Below are 10000 nucleotides of genomic sequence, written 5' to 3'. Positions count from 1 at the left end.
GGCCGGCTCGGGTTCCGGTTGCTAAGCAGCAGGGTGGCACTCGTTGACCCCGGGCGCCGCTCCGTCTGCCGATGGGCGGGCCGGTGCTGGCTCTCAAGAACTTTTTGTAACTGTTTCCCTGCTCTGCTTTGGTTTTGTTTTTTTTTCTCGCCCACCGTCAGAACCGATGCAGAGTAAGAAAGCCTTCAGCGAGACAGTCCGGCCAAGCTTAGCGCCTTCCACTAGATACGGCGAAGTCTCGGAAACGGGGGGTGGCGAGGGGAATTTCAGGCGCGCGCCGCCTCCCCCCTCCTGCACCACCCCCCCCCGCAAGCGACGGGAAGGGGCGCCGCTTTCCATCAGCTCGGCTGAAACGCCCGAGGACGGGGCGGCGTCTCTGTTTCAAAAGCGGAAAAAGAAATAAAAAAGCAACAAAAACCAAAAAATTCCCGCCGCCCCCCCCAACCCACCCCCGTGCAGGCACCCCTGCAAACGGGCCTCCGGCAGGGCCGGCCTGCCGCCCCCAGCCACCCCCCGCAACCCCCCCCACCGCCGCCCCGGCTGAGAGATCACAGGCAGCCCGCCGCCGGCCCTTCCCACCCCGTGCAGGCACCCCTGCATACGGGCCTCCGGCAGGGCCGGCCTGCCGACCCCAGCCACCCCCCGCAAGCCCCCCCCACCGCCGCCCCGGCTGAGAGAGCACAGGCAGCCCGCCGCAGGCCCACCCACCCCGTGCAGGCACCCCTGCATACGGGCCTCCGGCAGGGCCGGCCTGCCGCCCCCAGCCACCCCCCGCAAGCCCCCCCACCGCCGCCCCGACTGAGACAGCACAGGCAGCCCGCCGCCGGCCCTTCCCACCCCGTGCAGGCACCCCTGCATACGGGCCTCCGGCAGGGCCGGCCTGCCGCCCCCAGCCACCCCCCGCAACCCCCCCCACCGCCGCCCCGGCTGAGAGATCACAGGCAGCCCGCCGCCGGCCCTTCCCACCCCGTGCAGGCACCCCTGCATACGGGCCTCCGGCAGGGCCGGCCTGCCGACCCCAGCCACCCCCCGCAAGCCCCCCCCACCGCCGCCCCGGCTCAGAGAGCACAGGCAGCCCGCCGCAGGCCCACCCACCCCGTGCAGGCACCCCCGCATACGGGCCTCCGGCAGGGCCGGCCTGCCGACCCCAGCCACCCCCCGCAAGCCCCCCCACCGCCGCCCCGGCTGAGAGAGCACAGGCAGCCCGCCGCCGGCCCTTCCCACCCCGTGCAGGCACCCCTGCATACGGGCCTCCGGCAGGGCCGGCCTGCCGCCCCCAGCCACCCGCCACAGGCCCCTCCACCGCCGCCCCGGCTGAGACAGCACAGGCAGCCCGCCGCCGGCCCTTCCCACCCCGTGCAGGCACCCCTGCATACGGGCCTCCGGCAGGGCCGGCCTGCCGCCCCCAGCCACACCCCACAAGCCCCCCCACCGCCGCCCCGGCTGAGACAGCACAGGCAGCCCGCCGCCGGCCCTTCCCACCCCGTGCAGGCACCCCTGCATACGGGCCTCCGGCAGGGCCGGCCTGCCGACCCCAGCCACCCCCCGCAAGCCCCCCCACCGCCGCCCCGGCTGAGAGAGCACAGGCAGCCCGCCGCCGGCCCTTCCCACCCCGTGCAGGCACCCCTGCATACGGGCCTCCGGCAGGGCCGGCCTGCCGCCCCCAGCCACCCGCCACAGGCCCCCCCCACCGCCGCCCCGGCTGAGACAGCACAGGCAGCCCGCCGCCGGCCCTTCCCACCCCGTGCAGGCACCCCTGCATACGGGCCTCCGGCAGGGCCGGCCTGCCGCCCACAGCCACCCCCCGCAACCCCCCCCACCGCCGCCCCGGCTCAGAGAGCACAGGCAGCCCGCCGCAGGCCCACCCACCCCGTGCAGGCACCCCTGCATACGGGCCTCCGGCAGGGCCGGCCTGCCGCCCCCAGCCACCCCCCGCAAGCCCCCCCCACCGCCGCCCCGGCTCAGAGAGCACAGGCAGCCCGCCGCAGGCCCACCCACCCCGTGCAGGCACCCCTGCATACGGGCCTCCGGCAGGGCCGGCCTGCCGACCCCAGCCACCCCCCGCAAGCCCCCCCACCGCCGCCCCGGCTGAGAGATCACAGGCAGCCCGCCGCCGGCCCTTCCCACCCCGTGCAGGCACCCCTGCATACGGGCCTCCGGCAGGGCCGGCCTGCCGCCCCCAGCCACACCCCACAAGCCCCCCCACCGCCGCCCCGGCTGAGACAGCACAGGCAGCCCGCCGCCGGCCCTTCCCACCCCGTGCAGGCACCCCTGCATACGGGCCTCCGGCAGGGCCGGCCTGCCGACCCCAGCCACCCCCCGCAAGCCCCCCCACCGCCGCCCCGGCTGAGAGAGCACAGGCAGCCCGCCGCCGGCCCTTCCCACCCCGTGCAGGCACCCCTGCATACGGGCCTCCGGCAGGGCCGGCCTGCCGCCCCCAGCCACCCGCCACAGGCCCCCCCACCGCCGCCCCGGCTGAGACAGCACAGGCAGCCCGCCGCCGGCCCTTCCCACCCCGTGCAGGCACCCCTGCATACGGGCCTCCGGCAGGGCCGGCCTGCCGCCCACAGCCACCCCCCGCAACCCCCCCCACCGCCGCCCCGGCTCAGAGAGCACAGGCAGCCCGCCGCAGGCCCACCCACCCCGTGCAGGCACCCCTGCATACGGGCCTCCGGCAGGGCCGGCCTGCCGCCCCCAGCCACCCCCCGCAAGCCCCCCCCACCGCCGCCCCGGCTCAGAGAGCACAGGCAGCCCGCCGCAGGCCCACCCACCCCGTGCAGGCACCCCTGCATACGGGCCTCCGGCAGGGCCGGCCTGCCGACCCCAGCCACCCCCCGCAAGCCCCCCCACCGCCGCCCCGGCTGAGAGATCACAGGCAGCCCGCCGCCGGCCCTTCCCACCCCGTGCAGGCACCCCTGCATACGGGCCTCCGGCAGGGCCGGCCTGCCGACCCCAGCCACCCCCCGCAAGCCCCCCCCACCGCCGCCCCGGCTCAGAGAGCACAGGCAGCCCGCCGCAGGCCCACCCACCCCGTGCAGGCACCCCTGCATACGGGCCTCCGGCAGGGCCGGCCTGCCGACCCCAGCCACCCCCCGCAAGCCCCCCCACCGCCGCCCCGACTGAGACAGCACAGGCAGCCCGCCGCCGGCCCTTCCCACCCCGTGCAGGCACCCCTGCATACGGGCCTCCGGCAGGGCCGGCCTGCCGCCCCCAGCCACCCCCCGCAACCCCCCCCACCGCCGCCCCGGCTGAGAGATCACAGGCAGCCCGCCGCCGGCCCTTCCCACCCCGTGCAGGCACCCCTGCATACGGGCCTCCGGCAGGGCCGGCCTGCCGACCCCAGCCACCCCCCGCAAGCCCCCCCCACCGCCGCCCCGGCTCAGAGAGCACAGGCAGCCCGCCGCAGGCCCACCCACCCCGTGCAGGCACCCCTGCATACGGGCCTCCGGCAGGGCCGGCCTGCCGCCCCCAGCCACCCCCCGCAAGCCCCCCCACCGCCGCCTCGGCTGAGAGAGCACAGGCACCCCGCCGCCGGCCCTTCCTACCCCGTGCAGGCACCCCTGCATACGGGCCTCCGGCCGGGCCGGCCTGCCGCCCCCAGCCACCCCCCACAAGCCCCCCCACCGCCGCCCCGGCTCAGAGAGCACAGGCAGCCCGCCGCAGGCCCACCCACCCCGTGCAGGCACCCCTGCATACGGGCCTCCGGCAGGGCCGGCCTGCCGACCCCAGCCACCCCCCGCAAGCCCCCCCACCGCCGCCCCGACTGAGACAGCACAGGCAGCCCGCCGCCGGCCCTTCCCACCCCGTGCAGGCACCCCTGCATACGGGCCTCCGGCAGGGCCGGCCTGCCGCCCCCAGCCACCCCCCGCAACCCCCCCCACCGCCGCCCCAGGTGAGAGAGCACAGGCAGCCCGCCGCCGGCCCTTCCCACCCCGTGCAGGCACCCCTGCATACGGGCCTCCGGCAGGGCCGGCCTGCCGACCCCAGCCACCCCCCACAAGCCCCCCCACCGCCGCCCCGGCTGAGACAGCACAGGCAGCCCGCCGCCGGCCCTTCCCACCCCGTGCAGGCACCCCTGCATACGGGCCTCCGGCAGGGCCGGCCTGCCGACCCCAGCCACCCCCCGCAAGCCCCCCCACCGCCGCCCCGGCTGAGAGAGCACAGGCAGCCCGCCGCCGGCCCTTCCCACCCCGTGCAGGCACCCCTGCATACGGGCCTCCGGCAGGGCCGGCCTGCCGCCCCCAGCCACCCGCCACAGGCCCCTCCACCGCCGCCCCGGCTGAGACAGCACAGGCAGCCCGCCGCCGGCCCTTCCCACCCCGTGCAGGCACCCCTGCATACGGGCCTCCGGCAGGGCCGGCCTGCCGCCCACAGCCACCCCCCGCAACCCCCCCCACCGCCGCCCCGGCTGAGAGAGCACAGGCAGCCCGCCGCCGGCCCTTCCCACCCCGTGCAGGCACCCCTGCATACGGGCCTCCGGCAGGGCCGGCCTGCCGACCCCAGCCACCCCCCGCAAGCCCCCCCCACCGCCGCCCCGGCTCAGAGAGCACAGGCAGCCCGCCGCAGGCCCACCCACCCCGTGCAGGCACCCCTGCATACGGGCCTCCGGCAGGGCCGGCCTGCCGACCCCAGCCACCCCCCGCAAGCCCCCCCACCGCCGCCCCGACTGAGACAGCACAGGCAGCCCGCCGCCGGCCCTTCCCACCCCGTGCAGGCACCCCTGCATACGGGCCTCCGGCAGGGCCGGCCTGCCGCCCCCAGCCACCCCCCGCAACCCCCCCCACCGCCGCCATGGCTGAGACAGCACAGGCAGCCCGCCGCCGGCCCTTCCCACCCCGTGCAGGCACCCCTGCATACGGGCCTCCGGCAGGGCCGGCCTGCCGCCCCCAGCCACCCCCCGCAAGCCCCCCCACCGCCGCCCCGGCTGAGACAGCACAGGCAGCCCGCCGCCGGCCCTTCCCACCCCGTGCAGGCACCCCTGCATACGGGCCTCCGGCAGGGCCGGCCTGCCGACCCCAGCCACCCCTCCGCAAGCCCCCCCACCGCCGCCCCGGCTGAGACAGCACAGGCAGCCCGCCGCCGGCCCTTCCCACCCCGTGCAGGCACCCCTGCATACGGGCCTCCGGCAGGGCCGGCCTGCCGCCCCCAGCCACCCGCCGCAGGCCCCCCCACCGCCGCCCCGGCTGAGACAGCACAGGCAGCCCGCCGCTGCCCCTTCCCACCCCGTGCAGGCACCCCTGCATACGGGCCTCCGGCAGGGCCGGCCTGCCGCCCCCAGCCACCCCCCGCAAGCCCCCCCACCGCCGCCTCGGCTGAGAGAGCACAGGCACCCCGCCGCCGGCCCTTCCTACCCCGTGCAGGCACCCCTGCATACGGGCCTCCGGCCGGGCCGGCCTGCCGCCCCCAGCCACCCCCCACAAGCCCCCCCACCGCCGCCCCGGCTGAGACAGCACAGGCAGCCCGCCGCCGCCCCTTCCCACCCCGTGCAGGCACCCCTGCATACGGGCCTCCGGCAGGACCGGCCTGCCGCCCCCAGACAACCCCCGCAAGCCCCCCCACCGCCGCCCCGGCTGAGAGAGCACAGGCACCCCGCCGCCGCCCCTTCCCACCCCGTGCAGGCACCCCTGCATACGGGCCTCCGGCAGGGCCGGCCTGCCGACCCCAGCCACCCCCCGCAAGCCCCCCCACCGCCGCCCCGGCTGAGAGAGCACAGGCAGCCCGCCGCCGGCCCTTCCCACCCCGTGCAGGCACCCCTGCATACGGGCCTCCAGCACGGGCGACCCGCTCTGTCCGCAGGGAGGACAGGTCTACCCCTTCTGCCGGCAGGGAGGCCAGGTCTACCCCTTCTGCCGGCAGGGATGCCAGGTCTACCCGTTTTACCGGCAGGGAGGCCAGGTCTACCCCTTCTGCCGGCAGGGAGGCCAGGTCTACCCGTTTTACCGGCAGGGATGCCAGGTCTACCCGTTCTAGCGGCAGGGAGGCCAGGTCTACCCATATTGCCGGCAGGGAGACCAGGTCTACCCATTTACCGGCAGGGAGACCAGGTCTACCCGTTCTGGCGGCAGGGAGAACAGGTCTACCCTTTTTGCCGGCAGGGAGACCAGGTCTACCCGTTTTGCCGGCAGGGAGAACAGGTCTACCCGTTCTGGCTGCAGGGAGACCAGGTCTACCCGTTTTGCCGGCAGGGATAACAGGTCTACCCGATTTACCTGCAGGGAGACCAGGTCTACCCATTTACCGGCAGGGAGACCAGGTCTACCCGTTTTGCCGGCAGGGATGCCAGGTCTACCCGTTCTGGCGGCAGGGAGAACAGGTCTACCCGTTTTACCTGCAGGGAGAACAGGTCTACCCGTTTTACCGGCAGGGAGACCAGGTCTACCCGTTTTGCCGGCAGGGATGCCAGGTCTACCCGTTTTACCTGCAGGGATGCCAGGTCTACCCGTTTTACCGGCAGGGAGGCCAGGTCTACCCGTTCTGCCGGCAGGGAGGCCAGGTCTACCCGTTCTAGCGGCAGGGAGACCAGGTCTACCCATTTACCGGCAGGGAGACCAGGTCTACCCGTTTTGCCGGCAGGGATGCCAGGTCTACCCGTTTTGCCGGCAGGGATAACAGGTCTACCCGTTTTACCTGCAGGGAGGCCAGGTCTACCCGTTTTACCGGCAGGGAGACCAGGTCTACCCGTTTTGCCGGCAGGGATGCCAGGTCTACCCGTTCTGGCGGCAGGGAGACCAGGTCTACCCGTTCTGCCGGCAGGGATGCCAGGTCTACCCGTTTTACCTGCACGGAGACCAGGTCTACCCGTTTTACCGGCAGGGAGGCCAGGTCTACCCGTTCTGGCGGCAGGGAGAACAGGTCTACCCTTTTTGCCGGCAGGGAGACCAGGTCTACCCGTTTTGCCGGCAGGGATGCCAGGTCTACCCGTTCTGGCGTCAGGGAGAACAGGTCTACCCGTTTTACCGGCAGGGAGAACAGGTCTACCCGTTTTACCGGCAGGGAGACCAGGTCTACCCGTTTTGCCGGCAGGGATGCCAGGTCTACCCGTTTTACCTGCAGGGATGCCAGGTCTACCCGTTTTACCGGCAGGGAGGCCAGGTCTACCCGTTCTGCCGGCAGGGAGGCCAGGTCTACCCGTTCTAGCGGCAGGGAGACCAGGTCTACCCATTTACCGGCAGGGAGACCAGGTCTACCCGTTTTGCCGGCAGGGATGCCAGGTCTACCCGTTTTGCCGGCAGGGATAACAGGTCTACCCGTTTTACCTGCAGGGAGGCCTGGTCTACCCGTTTTACCGGCAGGGAGACCAGGTCTACCCGTTCTGCCGGCAGGGATGCCAGGTCTACCCGTTTTACCTGCACGGAGACCAGGTCTACCCGTTTTACCGGCAGGGAGGCCAGGTCTACCCGTTCTGGCGGCAGGGAGAACAGGTCTACCCTTTTTGCCGGCAGGGAGACCAGGTCTACCCGTTTTGCCGGCAGGGATGCCAGGTCTACCCGTTCTGGCTGCAGGGAGACCAGGTCTACCCGTTTTGCCAGCAGGGATAACAGGTCTACCCGTTTTACCTGCAGGGAGACCAGGTCTACCCGTTTTACCGGCAGGGAGACCAGGTCTACCCGTTTTGCCGGCAGGGATGCCAGGTCTACCCGTTCTGCCGGCAGGGAGGCCAGGTCTACCCGTTTTACCGGCAGGGAGGCCAGGTCTACCCGTTTTACCTGCAGGGAGAACAGGTCTACCCGTTTTACCGGCAGGGAGACCAGGTCTACCCGTTTTGCCGGCAGGGATGCCAGGTCTACCCGTTGTGGCGGCAGGGAGGCCAGGTCTACCCGTTCTGCCGGCAGGGAGGCCAGGTCTACCCGTTTTACCTGCAGGGAGGCCAGGTCTACCCGTTTTGGCGGCAGGGAGACCAGGTCTACCCGTTTTGCCGGCAGGGATGCCAGGTCTACCCGCTTCCGGCAGGGATGCCAGGTCTACCCGGTTCCAGGCAGGGAGGCCTCGTCTACCCGTTCTGCCGGCAGGGAGGCCAGGTCTACCCGTTTTACCGGCAGGGATGCCAGGTCTACCCGCTTCCGGCAGGGATGCCAGGTCTACCCGGTTCCAGGCAGGGAGGCCTCGTCTACCCGTTCTGCCGGCAGGGAGGCCAGGTCTACCCGTTTTACCGGCAGGGATGCCAGGTCTACCCGCTTCCGGCAGGGATGCCAGGTCTACCCGGTTCCAGGCAGGGAGGCCTCGTCTACCCGTTCTGCCGGCAGGGAGGCCAGGTCTACCCGTTTTACCGTCCGCCGGGTCCGGTGTGCCCGATGTGGCCGCCGGAGCTGCCGGCGGAAAGGGATGCCTCGTCTACCTCGCTCCGGCGGGACTTTGGCTCCACCGCGGTTCTGGCAGGTAGACGTCTTGCCCGGTTCTTCTTCGGAGCTGCCGAAGGGGTCGCTGCTTTGCGCTGCCTCCAGTTACGTCATGGTAAGAGTCGGCGGCGCTCGCGCGCCTCCCCGCTGGGGGAAGACGGTTCTCTTCGAGCCCGCCGGGGCCGGGGACCTCGCTGTCCGTATACTAGGGCAGAGGGCTGGCGCTCGCGGACCAGCGCCATCGAACCGCTGCAGCTACTCGCGGTTCAGCCGGCAGACTCGGGCGTTGCACGGCGGCCATGGCCGTGGCCGTTCTGCCTCCTACCTATCGCGCACGGCGCTTCCGACTGCCAGAAGCCGCGCGAAGCCGCTGCTTGCCCGCAGGCTCCGGTGGCCGTTGCCGACTGGAGCGAGGGCTCCAAGAGGGGTTTCTCCAGAGCCGGGCCGAGACGGGCGGCGGTCGCCGGCACTCGAACGCTTGTCACCCGCGGCTCAGCCGGCAGACTCGGGCGTTGCCCGGCGGCCCTGGCCGTGGCCGTTCTGCCTCCTACCTGTCGCGCACGGCGCTTCCGACTGCCAGAAGCCGTGCGAAGCCGCTGCTTGCCCGTAGGCTCCGGTGGCCGTTGCCGACTGGAGCGAGGGCTCCAAGAGGGGTTTCTCCAGGGCCGGGCCGAGACCGGCGGCGGTCGCCGGCACTCGAACGCTTGTCACCCGCGGCTCAGCCGGCAGACTCGGGCGTTGCCCGGCGGCCCTGGCCGTGGCCGTTCTGCCTCCTACCTATCGCGCACGGCGCTTCCGACTGCCAGAAGCCGCGCGAAGCCGCTGCTTGCCCGCAGGCTCCGGTGGCCGTTGCCGACTGGAGCGAGGGCTCCAAGAGGGGTTTCTCCAGGGCCGGGCCGAGACGGGCGGCGGTCGCCGGCACTCGAACGCTTGTCACCCGCGGCTCAGCCGGCAGACTCGGGCGTTGCCCGGCGGCCCTGGCCGTGGCCGTTCTGCCTCCTACCTATCGCGCACGGCGCTTCCGACTGCCAGAAGCCGCGCGAAGCCGCTGCTTGCCCGCAGGCTCCGGTGGCCGTTGCCCACTGGAGCGAAGGCTCCAAGAGGGGTTTCTCCAGGGCCGGGCCGAGACCGGCGGCGGTCGCCGGCACTCGAACGCTTGTCACCCGCGGCTCAGCCGGCAGACTCGGGCGTTGCCCGGCGGCCCTGGCCGTGGCCGTTCTGCCTCCTACCTATCGCTCACGGCGCTTCCGACTGCCAGAAGCCGCGCGAAGCCGCTGCTTGCCCGCAGGCTCCGGTGGCCGTTGCCGACTGGAGCGAGGGCTCCAAGAGGGGTTTCTCCAGGGCCGGGCCGAGACGGGCGGCGGTCGCCGGCACTCGAACGCTTGTCACCCGCGGCTCAGCCGGCAGACTCGGGCGTTGCCCGGCGGCCCTGGCCGTGGCCGTTCTGCCTCCTACCTATCGCGCACGGCGCTTCCGACTGCCAGAAGCCGCGCGAAGCCGCTGCTTGCCCGCAGGCTCCGGTGGCCGTTGCCGACTGGAGCGAAGGCTCCAAGAGGGGTTTCTCCAGGGCCGGGCCGAGACCGGCGGCGGTCGCCGGCACTCGAACGCTTGTCACCCGCGGCTCAGCCGGCAGACTCGGGCGTTGCCCGGCGGCCCTGGCCGTG

This window comes from Opisthocomus hoazin, unplaced genomic scaffold (assembly GCF_030867145.1).
Source record: "Opisthocomus hoazin isolate bOpiHoa1 unplaced genomic scaffold, bOpiHoa1.hap1 HAP1_SCAFFOLD_135, whole genome shotgun sequence".
Classification (NCBI taxonomy): Eukaryota; Metazoa; Chordata; class Aves; order Opisthocomiformes; family Opisthocomidae; genus Opisthocomus; species Opisthocomus hoazin.
The sequence above is the reverse complement of the archived record's forward strand: the minus strand, read 5'-3'. Positions refer to the sequence as shown.